Here is an 18651-nt window from a genome sequence, read left to right as displayed (position 1 = left end):
GTAGAATATACGTATATCAAATACGATTCTGTTTACAAAAGGAAGAAAATGCCTGTATTTAAAAAAAATGACACGGGATTTTCATATTTAGTTTGAAACTTGATTACTACACCTCAAATATTTGATGAAATTTTTCTGAAATCCAGTTACCTCCCCCCCAGCCATCCCAAAAATTTGCTCAGTGAGAAATTCTTTTGAAAAATCACCGTTTTTTGTCCATGATATCCAATCTTATAGCACTGTTTTTGTCTTATATATTTATTAATAGACATATATATAATTATATCAAATTTAAATAAACGAACTGTTATTAAATTAAATATTAACGAAGAAACCAGCTATTATCCATGGGTATTATTTTGGAAAACAATGATTTTCGAAAACAATTTCTTACTGGTAAATTGTGTGGGGCGGGTGGGGGGGAGTTAGGGTATTATTAATGGTAAACGGTTTTTTTACAGAAAATAATTGCCGGAGAAAAAAAAGCTTCTTAAAAAAATTATGATTGATAAAAAAATCTATAGTTTTTGTATCTATACTTTTCTTACATAACCTTAAGGATTTTTTAATTTTATTTTTCGAAAACAAGGCATATTGCTATGCAAATTGCAGTAGTTGCACCATTTTTATCGCAAATAAGTGAAAATTCAGTTTTTTTAAGATAAGTCATTCACTTAAAAAAAAAAAAGTTTTTTTGGTTCTAGATAACCTTTCATCTATGTTTAAAAAAATAGTGTACTTTTCCTTAATTTTATATAATATATTATATATTTTATAATATTATTGGTATACTTATTATATCATATATAATTATCACATACAGTTCTGTTTACATACGGGAGAACATTTCGACATTTACAAAAATTGACAAGGCATTTACATACATAGCTAGTTTTTACATTCATTCACTACACCTCAAATATGTGATAAAATGATACCGATATCACATAAATTACTGTGTAGAATACGAAATACTTTTCATACACGTATATATCTTATAGTGTAGTAATGAAATATCATACACAAAGAAATTTAGGGAAAAGAATAGGAAATGCATTAACGTGTATGAAACAATAATTATACCAACTAAGATATACAAATAAGAAAAGCTCAAGAATACAAATTTGCTCAAAACTAAACAAGGATTTATGAAATAAAATTTATTTTAGAAAAATGCAGTGGTGTACTTTTGTTTATTAAATAATATTTACGATAAATCCCTTATGGACGCCATAGCTAAAAATTATTTATTTTCTTTGTACGCCAAAAAATGCTTCCTGATGCATAAAACACATCTGCAAAATAATTAATAGTAAAGTTATTTAAAAAAAATCTCATTCCAATAAATGTACTATCATACTATAAAATGTACATCTGGTGTAAACCAAAAATAAACGGTTATTTAACTTAACTATCGTGTGTTGCTTGGGATTGTTTATAGCCCAGCAACAAACCTATATTATATAGGTATTACAAATGATCTTTTCAGTTCATTCGGAACATATACATGCACAAAAGATAAATTAATTAAATGTTTAACCAAAACAAGAATTTCATTCAATTCATTCCAGAACAAAAACATCATCCACTCCACAAGATTGTTAGTTGTTATTTGATTATTATGGCAGAAAAAATGGTTTCAACTTAAATAAGATATATTCAGTCTTTAAAACCTAAAAAAACAATTTTTACTATGTATTTGGAGTGTGATTGTTTGTTAATTACAGTGATGATTTTAAATCATTCAGTGACTCCAAATTAGTATCTCTGATAATAATCTCCTATGTTGAGATTTTTATTTTATCTGAATAGTGACCTGTAAAATATTTTTTCTCACTCGACTCAGATCAATGATTTTTATTGATTGATATTGATGATATCGATGCTGATTAATTATTTATTGAGTCTGTAAAACCTGATTTTTTGAAAGGGTTTTTTGACTACAAAATCTTTAAAAAATGTTTTTCTTCCTTATAGATTCCATAACATTTCCTTTTACAATTATGATTTATCGACTTATAAAATGTTTTATTTCTTACCAAGGCAATAACACCCTTATCCCTGCAGTGATTTTAAAACAATTTTATTTTCTAGGAAGCGTTAACACTTATAATCTCGGCAGTGATTTAATAATCATTAACCCTGTAAAACCTGTAATTTCTTTCAATGTTAAAATCAGTAAAAAAAAATGTTTTGTTTACCTAATAAATATAGAAACCATTGTTTTTTCAAACCTCAACAATAATTCAATAGGGTTTTTTGACTCTATAAAACCTATAAAAAAGTATTTTTTCCCTTATAGGCTTAGATTTTATAATATTCTCTATAATAATTAATTTATCAACATAAAAAAATGTTTAATTTCCTTACTAATGCAATAACACATTTATTGCAGCAGTGATTTTTAAACCTTTATTTTCTAGAAACCGTTAACACTAATAATGATTTAATAATAAAACCTGTAATTTTTTTTCAATTCTTAACAGTAATATTAAAATATTGACTATCCTAGAATCAGTAAAAAGATGTTTTGTTTACCAAATGAGCTTAGAAGATTTTTTTTTATCTCAAAAGTTCTGTGCTATAAGACCTGTAAATACATGATTTCATAACATTTCCTTGGATAATTATCGACTTAAAAAATGTGTCATTTCCTTACCAATTCAATAACACATTTATCACAGCAGTGATTTTAAAACACTGTTTTCCTGTATTTTTTCGGAAGCATTAAAACAAATAATCTCTAAGGATAATATACTTACGTTTCAGTTCTTAGGTTCCTTGAGTAAAATCTAAAATAGAAAAAAAATAATTAAAAACGTGTCTCTGCTTTTTGACTCTTTATGTTTACAAAGATTTTGATACTAATGCCATAGGTGTGTCGCGTTAACGTTGTTGCTATATAAGGTGAAAAGTAGTATTTATTTAATGATTTTTTAAGAAATTACATATTCTTAAAATGCACGCAAAAAATAATACATTTGACACGTAATAAGTAGGTCACAATATACTTTAGCTCACGCATAAAACGACATAATAAATTATTTTTATCAAGTTTACAAATCGAAGCATGCAATAAAAAGTTTTTTCACGTTAATATTTAACAAAAACTGTGTGTAGCGTATGAGATTCTAATTTGGAGCGAAAATGTCAATGTAGGGATAATTCAATTTTAGGCATGTACCGTGAATGGGCTGACAAGCACCGATTAAGTTATCGACATATCGGAAACAATGGACAATTACAAATTATTACTAATAATTGTGTAGTTTAATTACATAGTAAATTAGGAAATATTAATTGCACGGTTTTCATTAATTATTGTTCATTTGGTTTTTTTGGAGTTGCCGGTGTGACTGAAACATGATAAATATTATTGAGGTAAAAACGAAAATAGCAGACTATTAAATAATAAATTTGCTTCAACTTAAATGCATGACAATTGAATTTTATGCTATTTGTATTAGTTCATTTTTATGAACGTAATAAAAAATAACGATTTGATCACATTTTCACTGTATTGCGAAATATTACGATCTTTTGTCCATTAATTTTTATATAAATGGTAAATTATATTAAGAAGATTATGGGTGAGATTATTAATTAAAGTGCCAACATTAAATTGCATAGTTTTTAAATGCAAAATTAGTATTAAGTTAGATATAGTATTTTTCTTAATTTAGTTGTAATAACAAGCAACTTTTATAAATGTTGAATATTATTGAGGGTTATAACTCCAGACCAACTTAATTTCCTATTTCATTTTTACCGGGTGATCAAATTGTTCGGCAGGGTACCGCTCATTTGATTTTTAAGAAAGAATTTTAAAATTTCAACAATTTTTCCATAAAAAAAATAATTGAATATTATATCCGCTTTTACCGAAACTTGACTTAACTTAAGGGAAATATTTAATTTTTAATGACATATCACAAGTAGGTATTGGTTTTTTAAATGCACTACAGCCATATTGATTTTTTCAAAACCAACATGGTGACGATGCGATTGATGTCATCGATCGAATGTATTTTGTATTAAGGGAGCTATGCGTGATTTAAAAATTAGGCAAAAAAAAATTGAAAAATGAAAGTTTTTTAAGAAATCAAAAAACAAAATAATCCCAAGGGCATTAAATTAGCAGAAAAAAATCCCAATAATATTCTTATATAACTTTTATATTAGGCAATGGTGCAAAAAAAAGTAGCAAATGCTTTAATATGTCAAAAATGTATCTTTAACAACCACTTCTGGACAGTTTCTAATTGTCTTAAATGAGTTTTCAAAGTACCATCCCATACTAAAATACCATATATTAGGTGTGGCTTTACTAGTGGCATGTATTATATTTTTAAATATGAAAAATATTTTTTTTTAATTCTTTACAGTTGCCAATAAATGATCTTAACTTATTAATGCGCAATGAATATAATTCTTTGATGTTAGGTACAAAGGTCTTAAGTCACCTTTTGACGTCAAAATTTCTTGCTCGTTCTGGTGATATTAGAGACTTAAGTCGTACCGTTTTTATTTAGGCCCCATAAATTGGTACAAAAGACTTAAGTAAAAAAAAAAATTCTGGTCTGGTAATAGAGTCTTAAGTTTACATAAGACCTTCGTACCAAAACATTGTAAAAGGAAAGTAGTGTCATAATGACTTAAGTCAATTTACATCCTTTATATGAAAACGTTATTTTTAAATTTAAAATTGCATTGCTGACTTAAGACTTTCGTATCAATTTATCATTTTTATGTATGTGGAATTTACACGTGGTTAGAAGTTTATGTGTAGTTGTTGTTTGTTTATCGTAGAAAATCGTTGAGTTAACATGAGTGCAAGAAGTAAACTTATTTTGCAATTGGCAAGAAAATGTGAAGAAACAGGTAAATATCATTGTTATAATGTTTAAAATTGTCTTATGTTTATTATTAGTAAAGTATTTTAATACGACAAAACATAACCTCATTATAAATTTACAAAAATATAAATTATTAATTTCAGTTATTTCACACTCCCATACACCGGATAATGATCACGAAGAAATGCCTAATACTGATCACCCAAGTTACAAAACTTTAATGCCTTCTCCAACTTCGTTAATTCGGATGTTTCAAATATTTTGGACTTTGATGAGAATTTTTTGGGTGAAAATTATATACAGTTGGATACAGCAAGTAATAAAAGTGAATGCTTTTAAAACGGTATAGCAAAAGAACCATTTTTGCTTGTAATTTTATCGTGTATAAATCAAAGGAGAACAACACAAGGTCTCAAAAATTCTTTAATTTGTTAGAATGGTGACACGTGTTTTGCTCCTAAGAGCATCATCAGACCTAAAAAATAATGTTAACAAATCCAAACAATATTACAAAAAGACCTTAAAGTAAAACAAAAAAGTAAACCTCAAGAAGGTTAAAAACACGCCCGACTGGGTCAAATATAAGTTTAAAAAACTGACGTCACAAATATATAAAAAACAATAACATAGAACTTAAATACAAGAAAATAATAAAAAAGTAAAAAAGGAACTATCGAGATTTGAACCTACAACCAGCAAGACTGTTACTGTTTGCTGCGTCGACCGCTAGGCCACACCGTTCATGCGATAGCTTGGAAAGAAAGGAGGGGACTACAAGATGTTATTAAAAATGAGTCCCGGCTCAAAATTGAATACGTCGTTAACGCAAGTTAAAACTGAACTCTTCTTCGCTCTTGTAATCTCTAGCTTCTCTAGAAGAACCAGCTTTTTGCCCTTCTGGTAGTCATGAACCACTGCCACATTATTGGGGTAGGAAAAATTATGACCTGTTGACAATAAATGATTGGCAAACGCTGACTTGGTCTCGGCAATATCGGTAGCTTTAAACTCCTTTTTATAATATTGTTTGGTTTTGTTTACATTATTTTTTACTGATGATGCTCTTAGGAGCGAAACACATCTCACCATTTTAACAAATTTAAGAATTTTTGAGACCGAGACTTTGTGTTGTTCTCCTTTGATTTATTTATATCAGGGTCTCTTTGAGAATATGGACGACTTCTTTCAATTTATCGTATATGTTACTGACTAATTTTACATTTCTAGTTATCGGCGATACAATAAATAAAAGTTTAGCTGTGTCGCTAACAGAAGATCATAGATATACGGTCTGTAACATCATCGCCAGCCCCTTCACTGACGACAGATTTGACAGCTATCTTAAATTCAGATGACAGTTATGCAGATAAGGACTATTTACCTGGACAATCTGAAAGTGAAAGCAGTGACGACAACATTGATTTATTGTCCATTCAGAGAAAAATAAGTCGTTCAAAGGCTAATATTTCCTCTACTAATATTCAAAGTAGTATGTTAGTTTGTAGATCGTTATATTTTTTAAATTTTAGAATCACACACACAAGAAAAATTGAACAAGTTCATATAGATAAACCATTAAAAAAGTGGTCCCGGGTTGTAAAAAAAGAGAGAACTGAAAAAATTCATTCTGGACAAAGTTACGTGAATATAAGCGGTAAAATGGTAAATGCAAGACATATGAAGCCTTTAAAAGATTGTAGAAAAAAAAGCTCACAAACACTAAATGAAGACGTTCGAAAAAAAATGTTTGATGAATATTGGGCCTTAGGATCCCATAGCAAAAGGGTAACATTTATTGCAAATCTAATTAATTCCAAAGATACCCGAGTAAGTCGTAAAAGAAAACGCGACTCTTCAAAAAACAGAGAAGTAACTTATGAATATTTTTTTGAAATAAATGGAAAAAGAATATCTGTATGCAAAGATTGTTTTTGTAAGACTTTGGATGAAAAGGAAAAGTTTATAAAAGTAGCTCTAAAAAACAAAATGCAAAGCACTTCTGGCATTACTGTTGAAGATCAAAGAGGTATAACACCTTCCGTAAATAAAAAATCTGAACAGGAATTAAATGAAGTGCGTACACATATTAAATCGTTCCCTTCTCACGAGAGTCATTATACACGACGTACAAATGATAAAAGGTACCTACCATCGCACCTAAATCTGCGAATTATGTACGATCTGTACAAAGAAGGATGGCAAAATCCCGTGGGAAGAACGATATATGAAAAAGTATTTCACAAATTAAAAAGCCATATGTTGATACCTGCTATATACAGGTTGCTTCTAAGTCAGGAAATAAAGAAGAAATGAAATTCGTTTACAAAAGGAACAGGAATTGCATCACAACCAAGCTAATGCTGCATTCGAAGCTACTACTAAGATAAGACGGAAGCTAAAATAAATCCCCATAAAAAATGCTTTAGTTTTGATCTCCAGCAGTGCCTTCCAACACCCTTTATAACTTCTTCAGTAGCATTCTATAAACGTCAGCTCTGGACGTATAATTTAACAGTGCATGATAGCAATGGAGAATCGACGCATTACATGTGGCATGAAGCATTGGTTGCTCGGGGAGGTAATGAAATTGCTTCCTGCTTATACACTCACATTAAAAATTTGCCCAATGATGTAAATAATATAACTTTTTACTCCGACACATGTGGTGGACAAAATCGAAACAGTCATGTCGCTGCTATGTTTGTAAAGGCTCAAAGTGAAAATCCCAATTTAACGATGAACCACAAGTTCTTAATATTTAGGCATACACATATGGAATGTGATGTTGATCATTCCATAATAGAAAAGCGAAAAAAGAAAATGGAAGTTCCAGTATATCATCCACACGATTGGTACCAGTTGGTGAGAAAAACTGGAAGAAAAAGACAATTTAAAGTCCATGAAATGGAGCAAAATGAATTCTTGGATTTTTCCGGGTTATTAAAATCAGTAATGGTCAACAGAAAGAAAAATATATTAGGCGAACAGTCTTATTGGCATAATGTGCAATGGCTACAATATAATAATGGCGGTATGGTACGTTACAAGTTCTATATCTGATACTAAAGATTTTAAAATTATAAGCTTTCTGAGACGGGGCAAAAGTCAAAACTTAAAAGATTTGGTAGTTAAGGATCTGTATACTAAAGGGTTACTTCGAATATCAAAGGAAAAAAAGAAAGACTTGTGTTCGCTTCTTTCTTTGGTGCCACCAGTGTTTCACCAATTTTATCCAAATTTACCTACCGATAATAAAGTTATTGATAATGACCCAGATCTAGTAGATGAAGCAGTAGAACAAGAACAAAATTAAATACTTACGTAGGCTAAATGAATTAATTAGTTTCTAAAGGAAAAAAAGTTAGTTTGTGTTTTTTTAAACATGTATTTTGATATTATTTGCCTTATTAAAAGTTACTCCGTTCTGACATAAGTCCTTTATTAAAAATCAGTAAGCTAAAAAAAACTTTTTTTTCAGTTCATAAAGTCATTCAAATTTTGGAAAATACACTTTTGTAGATAATGAATAGTATTTGATCTAAAAAAGAATTAAATACTCTGACTAATATCAAAAACTTCAGGCTTCAGGCTTCATTCGTTTTCTGAAAAACTATATTTTTTGACTTAAGCCCCTATTACCTGACATCAAAGAATTGTTGATGAAATTTGGATCTAGAACCACACCCAAATGGCATGAAATACATTTTATTAAATTCAATAGTTTGATTTGTATTATTAAACCACTTGAACATTTTGAGCAAATCAGATTCTACTTTATTCTTGAGACTATTTCAGGAGTCACTTTTATACATTATGGCAGAGTCATCTGCAAAATGCGTAATTTCTTTATATGATTGCATATTTAAAATATTATTTGTATAAAGATTAAATAAAATAGGTCCAAAAGAGCCCCCTGAGGTACTTCAATATTTGCTTGCCTACTAAACCTGACCTGACCTGGTAATTTTTTTCATTAATTATGAGTAAATTAACTTCCTTCGAGACATTTGTACGGTGGCAGTTAACAAGGAAAACACAAGAAAAACACATCAAAACCAAACCTTATTGAGTCGACCAACAACGTATTATCCGCATTAGTTAATTTCATTAAACAAATTGAATGGTCTTTGTTTACCCAATAAATTAATGTCTCCTATTATTCCGTCAGACCCCTGAAGGTCAAACTTGATTTGAAATGCAATTTTTCAATTATTATCGGGCAGAATTATTGTTTAGATGCATCGTCGATCATCGTGAACAAGTCTGCGTCGAATTTCGAAAAAAATATTCTCGATTTATAGGCGTGACATTTTTAGGCGATCATCGTATTATTTTCGTGGTTGAAATCTATTAATTAGCATTTAGTTGTAAATGGCACGGACTTCTGGGCAAGGCGAGGAAAATATGGATGCCAGGAAGTGATGATATCCTTGTTTTTTATATTTATTTATAATATTCCTGTTTATTTGTATAATAATTTTTTAATGCCATTTATAGTCACTAAGATGCACACAAAGCATATTTTAAACAAGAGAGAAAAAAAAGAGATAAAAACAATTCATAAATGTTTGCCTTTCAAAAAATCCAAGTTTACTCCAGATAATAATAATAATAATAATAATAATAATAATAATAATAATAATAATAATAATAAACGGTTTGTTTATTTCATATCAAAAGATCACAATAATACATTTCACCTTATAATTTATAATGAAATAAAAGGCCACATTAACTTGCTTCGGTGTAGAAAGTATATGAAAGAAAAATTATTATGCTAACTACGAATATTACTATTTGTATAAAATCTTATAACAAAAGTAGAGTTTAACTAAAATACGGTTTTATAATATCATGATGGCACAATAAAAATTGTCGAACAAAAAGAAGAGCAGAGAAAAGAAGAAAGAATTTAAAATGTAAAAGATACAGATAAAGGGAAAGCGAGAGAAAAAAAATACTTAAGGCATTTAGAAGCAACATATCTTCAATTCTCCTTAAAACTAGAGTCTGGCAAGAAAAAATCCAAAACTTTGTATTTATTTATATGAAAGGCAATTCGATCATCATGATTTGATTCAGTCCTATGAACAGTTATTGTTAGAAGGTTTAATCTACGCAATTTAACATTATAGACATCTGATATGTTATATTTTGGTAAATATAGGGAGGGAATTTATATTTAATAACTTTATAAAAAAAGGCAATAGAGTACAAGGTTGTACATCGGTCAGCCATATTAAGCTACCCCACTGTAAATAATTAAGTATATATTCCTTCTTTATGCCTTATACCAAACCTTTTGAACGCTTCTTTTATCCAGGCTATTCAAAAAAGGTGATGTACATGATCTGCAAAATTAAAGTGAGACAACACCAAATCATTACAATGCATCTCCTTGGAGTTAAATTTAGGCATTGAATAGGCCCTTTTTAAGCATAGAGTAATATGATCCTTAAATTTTAATTTATAATCAATAATTTTGATCGTAATTTTGAAGCAATAATTTAAATCAGTCAAAAAATCATTGATTCTCTAAATGATATTATATTTGTACCAAGTTTGGGTTGTATAGTATTCTGTGGTCGATATTTCGCAGTTTCGTTGCACAAAAAAGCTGTAGATTTATCAGGATTCATTTTTAATAGATGACCATCTGAGACTTTTAGTAGCATATTTAAATCACTCTTAACTTGATCAATAATAGTTGCCACCAAGCCCGATTTAAAGGATACGCAGATTTGAGTGTCTTCATAGAGATGATATTTTTAATATTTTAGGCCCTTTACTCTAAATTTGGCAACCAAAACATTTGATTTATTGCACTCACAACAAACAGAGTGTCTCACATTCAAAAATCACAGTCAACTCTGACTTGAAAATAGTGACTATAATATCATGATTATTAGTGTCATAGGTCTTGGAATAATCCAACAGTACCAAGACAGTGACATCACCAGAATTTTGAAACATCATCAAATCAACCAATATATTAGTCACTGTAGTTGAATAGCTGTATTAAGCTTGAAACCCCGATTATTTAGGAGGTATTATATTAAATTTAAAGACATAGTTTGAAGCTCCATTACTTACTAATAAAAGGGAAATATGATTTTTGTATGCAACTATTAACGATATGAATTATAGAAGAATTATGAATGAACAAGCCAAAGAGGTTACTATTATGTTTAAATCATCAGCTTCAAAGGCTTTAGATTTACTATCAAGAATAATCATCAAAATTTTCATTAGGCAATAAATTAGTTTTATAAAAATTTAATAACTTCGGTTTAGATTTATTATTATTTTGGGCAATTTGGGTAAAATATGCATTTAACCCTTTTGGCCCCAATGGGACAAATAAGTCCCAACATACATTTCATAACATCTGCTGGGCGCTATCTGTCCCGTTTTTAATGGAACTTGTTATTAGCGGGTATTTTAAGGTTTTAACAATTTTTCGACAGGCAGCGATACGCTTTTTGGAGGTCATTCTGATTGTAAACGCCGAAAAGCGAGCACGTTGTTGGTTTTTGACACTGTGTTTTTTACAAATTTGATAGTTTTTGTGTGGTTTTTGAAACAATCTGTTTAGGTGTAATAGCAAAGTATTTTGATGGTTTTTTTGTTTTGGTTTTTGCATTTTGGGTGTAATATTTGGCTATGGGATATATGTGTCCCAGTGGGTTTTCTGATAGGGTGATTTATATCCTAATGGTATTTTACAGTATGTCAAGAAAGAAGTTGACTAGGACAGAGCTTCAAGATCTTGCTGATAATTTAGAAGAGTTGTCATCCGGAGAAGAGGTGCAATCCCCATATGAAGACTCTTCCTCAGAAGAAGACCCATTCCATAATAGTGAAGAGTCCAACGAGTTGTATCAGTCCTCGGATACTTCGGACGAAGATAGTGGAGACATTGAAAGTGATGCCAACGAGAACCTAACCCAACCCAACGACGGCGTTATTTCTGCTGAAAATTCAGATCAAGAGGCTGAAACTCCTGTTACAATTGGTAATATAATTTGGTCATCACCTACAAATACCTATGTCCCAAGACTTAGCATTCCAAATGAAAGTCAATGTATCATACATCCTTCAACTAAAATTTGTCCTCGAAGTTTATTTACTTTTCTTGCTGAAGAAAATAAAAAAAGCAGGCGAGTTTCACTGATGCAGGGGAAATTATGATTACTATTGGCTGCACATTAGTTATGTGTTTCAATAAGGTGCCAAAACTTCGTTATTACTGGTCATCGCATCCATCTTTGGGAAACAAGGCCATCAAATCGGCCATATCCAAAAACAGGTGTTTGTTTTTACTATCCAAGCTTTATTTGAATAATGCAGTAAGCCAGAAGGAGCCAGTAATATTTACTTTGTACAAGAGCTTCTATCTTGCTTCAAATATACTTTTCAGAAATATCGATCCGACAGTACAAGTCAAAGTATTGACGAGAGCATGGTGGGCTTCAAAGGAAGATCTTCACGGAAACAATAGATGCCACAAAAACCTGTGAAAAGAGGCATAAAATTATGGTCTAGATGTATCGTATGTATATCCAAAACAGGATATACATACGATGCAAATGTATATTGCGGCAAGGACGACGTTGAAAGGAGTGGAACTTTGGGCGAAACTGTTCCAAAAAAATTATGTGATACAAAATCCAAACGTAGTTCTGGCCTTTGATCGATTTTTTACATCAGTCCGTTTGATGGATTCCCTCCAATACCCAGCTATGGGAACAGCCATTATTACAAGAAAAGACATGCCAAAAAAATTAATCGAAAAACGAAAAATGTCTAGGGGTGAATGCGAGTTTTTTTTAAATCAAACAAACTCTATTGCGATCAAATGGCAAAGCAGGTTATTCTTTTGAGTAACTGCCATAGTCCTGATATGACCTGTGTGAAGAGAAAAGACAAGACTGGGCAGAGAGTTGACGTACCATGTCCCACTGCTATTGCATACTACAATGAAATCATGGGGATCTGGCTGATCAGATGAGTGGTATGTATGACTTTGGCAGAAAATCATGCAAATGGTGGAAAAAAGTATTTTATCGACTTTTGATGATTGCTGTTGTTAACAGCTGGGTAATATATAATGACTTACGTCGTACCCAAAAAAAGAAACCCTTACTGGAATTTTTATTTATCTTATCAGAGGACCTAATCGAACAGCAAACTTCACTCAAACTTTGAAGAAACAGATGAAAAATGTGGGTGATCACCTTCCAATAGAAACATCGAAACGGCGAAGATGTGCTCGTTGCGCTTTTCAGAAAAAAGAACGTAGAACCAGTACTATTTGTGCAATGTGCGATGTAGGGTTGTGCAAGCATTGTTTTGCGCTTTATCATTCGTCCTAAAATACTTACCTTTGCGGGTTGTCTAAAAATGTTGATATACAAAAATGTGTTTTTTTGGTATAACCCACCTAAAAATCCCGCTGGTATACATTGGTCCAACGATTTTTTGCTCTCCCTGTATATATTTTTTTTATTTTGACTAGTATATATTGTCAAATGATCTCTTAAAATACCATAACTCGCAAAAACATCCTTAAAGTCATTAAAAATAAAATTGGGTCCCAAAGGGTTATTTGGTTTTCTTTTGGTATATATCATAATATTTAATTTTTTAATTCACCCCATTTTTCATTAGCACTGCAGTTTGAGAAGTTTTGATTTAAATAAGCCTTTTTTTCAGCAATGATGGCAGTTGTTGTTACATTTCTTAAATCTTTTTAATAGTTCCAATGAATTGGATTTTAAGTACTTTCAACACCTTAAATTGGATCTTAAACGTTTATAATTTATTCAATAAATTTACTAAGCAACCTCTTTTTTTACCTTTTTTCTTAAATTATTGTGCCTTTTATTATAAGTTTCTGTTCATATAATAATTTTCCAATAATCCTTTTAAGAAGATGTTTTAAAATTTTATTATGAATAATATTTCCTTCCTTTTTTATTCTCTAACTCGATATTTTGAAAATTACCTAATATTAACTTGATTATTACCTATTTTATTGCAAATAAACTAATTCCTTACTCCCGATTAATTAATTTTTAATAAATTTATTCATTAAATGTACATTTTCTTTATTGGGTCCTTATTCGAAATTATGTCTCGATGTTTAAGCATTAACCTTATTTTATTTCTTAACACAAATTTATTAATATAATACGTGGTTTAACTAAATTATATTAAAATATAAAAAATGGTTGATTCCAATCAATTTGGGGTTAAAATAAAAAACATATTGGAAATGTAAACTTTTTTTTTAATTGCCATTCATAAATAAATTGATTAATTAGATTTGCATTTTGTTTATCATATTTCTTATTAAAGCTTTAATTTAACATCCGGACAGAGCCCTTAATAAATACAAAATTTATTCCTTAAATTGGAATTTTAATTTTTAAAACAAGAGGATTGTGATTGTGATTAATGGGATAAGAGTTATATTTTTAATGTTCACTATTTAATAACTTCTTCATTACTCAGTTCTTGTTTCGTAATCAATCCTTAAGTAAAATTATTCATTAAATATCAGTGTTGATGCAATTTGTATGTTATGAATTCTGTGCTTTAATTCCACAGCAATCAGTTATTTATTCATTAACATTTTTTATGCTCTAGTAGGTTAAAAACAAAAGTTATAATAAGGTAGAAGAGATGTAAACATTTTTCTCTTATCTGTCTTACTCTGTCGTTAGTTAGATGATTCACCACTCTTACTATCATAATTAACATCTATTCTTATTCTTCTCTATCTTGTTTGTTTTTTTTTAATTGTATTCTCTATCCTATTTTCTTGTCGAGTAAATGCTGGATAATTATTAATATTATAAGCATTATGATTAATCGTTATATTATAGTTAATCGTATTGCGATCTTCTTTACTTGTCTTAATTAGATCATTCCTTCTTTTCATTCCTAGGCCTTTCTCTTTTACGCTTACTATTGACAACGTACACTAGTATCTACTTCATAAATACGAATTTTTTAAAGCTAAAAGCACTAAGAATGCCTGATTACGAAGATATCTCATAAATCGAATATTGTCCCTGATCCATGGGCTATATGGTTTTTTTTTGTTTTGTTTTTTTAACGGAGCATGCATGTCAAAAAGCATTAATATAGTTTCTGTCAAAAAAAGCACATTATCAACATGTTCAATAGCATAAATTGGTTTTCAAGGGGCCATCTCAAGATCAGTCTGAAATTGAGCTAAATTTATACGATCCAAAGACCTAAAAAAATAGTGAATATTATCGGTTTCAGTAGTAGTCATATTTAACCAAGAGGTGATCAGAAATACCCACATCTGGCACTCCAATAACTTGTATAATAATATGAGAAGCATCACAACAAATTGAATTAATTAGTAAGAGGCTAAGTGCAGACATTCTGGTTGGATCAGAAAAAAATTGACTTAAACTAAATATATCCGAGATATTATTTAAATGAATGATTCTTTCAAGGTCAGTTTGAAAAACAGAGTGAGTTTCCCATACAGCTTCCACCCTGTAATTCAGAGGGTGGTGGTGATCTAGCTAATATATTAAAAAACTAGTAAAAAAAATAATTACACCCTTAATGCGGATGGTTAAAATGCCCTCAGCTGTGCCCCCATTAAAACTAATAAAATTTCATCCGTAACAGTTACTGTCGCGGCGAGGGCGTTGGCGAGAGCAAGAGCGCGTATTACTATTGATTTTTCTACCCTTAAGACGCGACCTGGTTTCGGGGAACACTTGACTCTATTTATAAGCTCCAGTTTTCGACGAGACTTCCTTTTTTTTTAACTTTAATTTTCCTTCCGTGCACGTGATTTAATATTGAAGAAAATACGATGTAATATCATTATGAACAAGTTGCATAATTATGGTTTTACGTATGGACGCTTCACATCTATAGTTGTGGTTCATGGGAATCAGTTTGAAATGTATAAGAATTTTTAAAACTAACTAAGTTAGTCGAAGGACCACTGTTTATATGTGGAGGAAAGAGAGGATCAGTTGTTAAGGTATTATGCTTCAAAGAACCATAATAAGTTATATAGTCGCTCTAAATGAGTTACGTAAAAAATATTTGCAAAACAATCTTCAATGGTATACTCAAAATCAAATAATGTTTTATAAAGCGCATGAACCTCAAAATCAATACTTCAATCAGTTCCAGCCAATAGCAAAAAAGTCGCATTGATCACTTGACCAAGAACTTGTCGAAAAAAAGTAAAAACGTCAAAAATATGTCAAAAGTAATTAACGTATTTAAAAAAAAAGCATCTCCAATATGAAGTATCAACTCAATCGGACTAAAAGCAAAAAAGTTACGGTAGTCGCGTGACCTGAAAGTCAAATAAATTTATTTATTATCAACTCTGATGTTAACACATATAAAATGCTTACATTTGACGTATGTATGCATTTTACTAGTTACAGACTAAAAAAATGTTTTCTTTTTAATAGGCGATATACAATATTTAATTAAAAACTTAAACTACTTATATAAGATAGATTAAACGACAAATTTATGTAATAAATCAAAGTGCACACATTACAATAGGTTAAAATCGAGATAAAACTTAATAGCAAGAAATATGTATTTAATTAAAATTCGATGCAAAAGCTGTTGGCCAGTTGGTTTAACTAGTGCCAAAAAAAATTACCTACCCTTGCTTTAAATATTAGCAGGTTATAAAGTTTCGATTTTAAAGTTTTTTAAATTAAGATCTCTGACTGAAAAAATTCTCTGCTAAATAATCTGCGCCATTACGAAATATCAATTCTCTATCAAAATTTATTAACATCATCTAAATTGCACCCTAAAGTGTTTTTCTAGAAAAAGAAAATTTTTCAAAACGTGATAACTTTGCTGAATTTTTTTGGCCACAATACACAATTTATATGCAGATATTCGGAAAGACAAAGATTTTCCGATTATATGCTATCTTTAATAAACAGCTTTTAGATAATCTTCATTAAAAATTTAATAAAACTGTGAAATCTTTCCAAAAAAAAACATGCTGAGACACCTTCTGTTGGTGGCCATATTGGATTTGATCACCCCCTTGTTTATCGAAAAAAAGGGAGGAAAATGGATGAAAAACGTATTTTTTTCGGTACCTCTACTATTGATGGAATTCTGAAATTTTAGTATGTGTTGTAAAACAAAATTTGGGACTTTAAAGTTAAGTTTTTTTAATATAGTACAGGGACTTCAACTTGCAAAAAAAACGCAAAAATTCGAATACATCAAAAATTAGTATAAGTTTTTTAGTAAACTGTTAATGTATGATAAGAAAATTCTAATCACACATAATCGGATTATTATAGTAAATTAACAAAATAACAATTTAGAAAATTTTTTACTATTTAAGAAAATATAAATTTTATCAGGTTTCATTCCTAAAAAGTTATTAAAGAAAATATGATTTTTGGGTCAGACCTTTATAAGAAAAGTTCATTATTGCTCGCCCTGTATAGTTTGGAAACATTTTGGTTGTACGGCATTTGAAAGACAAATAATGAAGTAATCAAATATGTACCGTTTAGCGAAAAATTCCAAAAAACTGAGAATACCAGTACTCGTAAAAAAAAATTACAAGAAAGAAAAAAATGCTGGAAATATGTCATTTCTCCTATAAAACTAAGCATTTTCGTCAAAGCACTTTTTATACAAATTATAGTTCAGCCTATGCAGCAGCTAATAATTACCCTGTGTATTGATGTAGTCCAAAAATACAGTATACAGCTCTTAAGTCGTTATCAACTCTCATATCCTGAAAATTTCAAGTCGTTTAAGGGATTTGAATTTGAGTTCTGGTGGGACAAACGAATTTGACCCATTTTTTTTTACGTACTTTTTACTTTAGGGCGGTACTAAAACAAATTCGTTTTTAATGAAATACATTTTTAATGAATTAACTCAAATTTACAGTTTCGCTAATCATGCAGCCAAAGATATAAATATTTCTCATCAATGTATAATAACAAAGATACAGGGTGTTAAAGCTGAGAATAATTAATTGTTTATTTATCATAACTTGTAAACTACCAGCTCAATTTTAATTAAATTTCGCATGCAGGTTATTGTAGTGAATTATCAATTACTGAATAACCAATTCTTAAAAAAATTGCCAGTGGCCTAACATACGGAGGGCATTGGTCCTTTTTTGTCTCAAATCTGCGAGTTGATAAAATTTTTTTTTTTATAAGAAGTCAACTGTTAGATTCTCCATTTAATTTGGAAAAAAAGTTACTCCTGCAAAATTATGATTTAAGGCACTGTTTTTAAAATATCTTAGTTTAATTGTGCAGAAATGCCAGTTAAAATGATGCTTAAAAAAAATTAGGCTTGAATCTTACATTAAACTAGTAAAGTTAAGGTAACTTTTGATCATCTTTTTTACAAATCCAAGCTCGATTTTCTTTTTTTTTATAATTTTTTTTTTATTAAAAAACTCACAAGGTCATGGATTCTTGGAAAGCAGGAGAAATTCGTCAAATTCCTGGACAAAAATAAAAAGTCACGTCAAACGTTAAGGAGACACGATTCTAAAAGACTAGAAAAAATTGAGGAAAATATAAAAATTACGTCAATTCCATTAAATAAATAGGAAGTGCCGCCTGGGAGAAATGATTCCAGAAGTCTGGAGAAAATGAAAAATTATATAAAATTCCGTGACGTGATACGTGACGTCAAACGTCTGAAAGAGATCATTCAAGAAGCCTGAAGAAAATGAAAAATTTACAAAATATTTAATATAATTATTTAA

General features: G+C 29.8%; 1 protein-coding gene across 1 annotated transcript in view; it reads right to left on the bottom strand.

Annotated features, from left to right (window-relative positions):
* Positions 1–18651, bottom strand: part of LOC126748098 (protein Tob1-like) — a 109290-nt gene that overhangs the window by 78363 nt on the left and 12276 nt on the right. The window contains exon 2 of the mRNA XM_050457098.1: positions 2763–2792. The gene's annotated coding sequence lies outside the window, so the exon portion shown is untranslated. The remainder of the gene's footprint in view (positions 1–2762; positions 2793–18651) is intronic.

The sequence above is a fragment of the Anthonomus grandis genome, chromosome 22, assembly GCF_022605725.1.
Source record: "Anthonomus grandis grandis chromosome 22, icAntGran1.3, whole genome shotgun sequence".
Taxonomy (NCBI): domain Eukaryota; kingdom Metazoa; phylum Arthropoda; class Insecta; order Coleoptera; family Curculionidae; genus Anthonomus; species Anthonomus grandis.
Note: the sequence above shows the minus strand (reverse complement) of the source record. Positions and strands in the feature narration are given on the sequence as shown.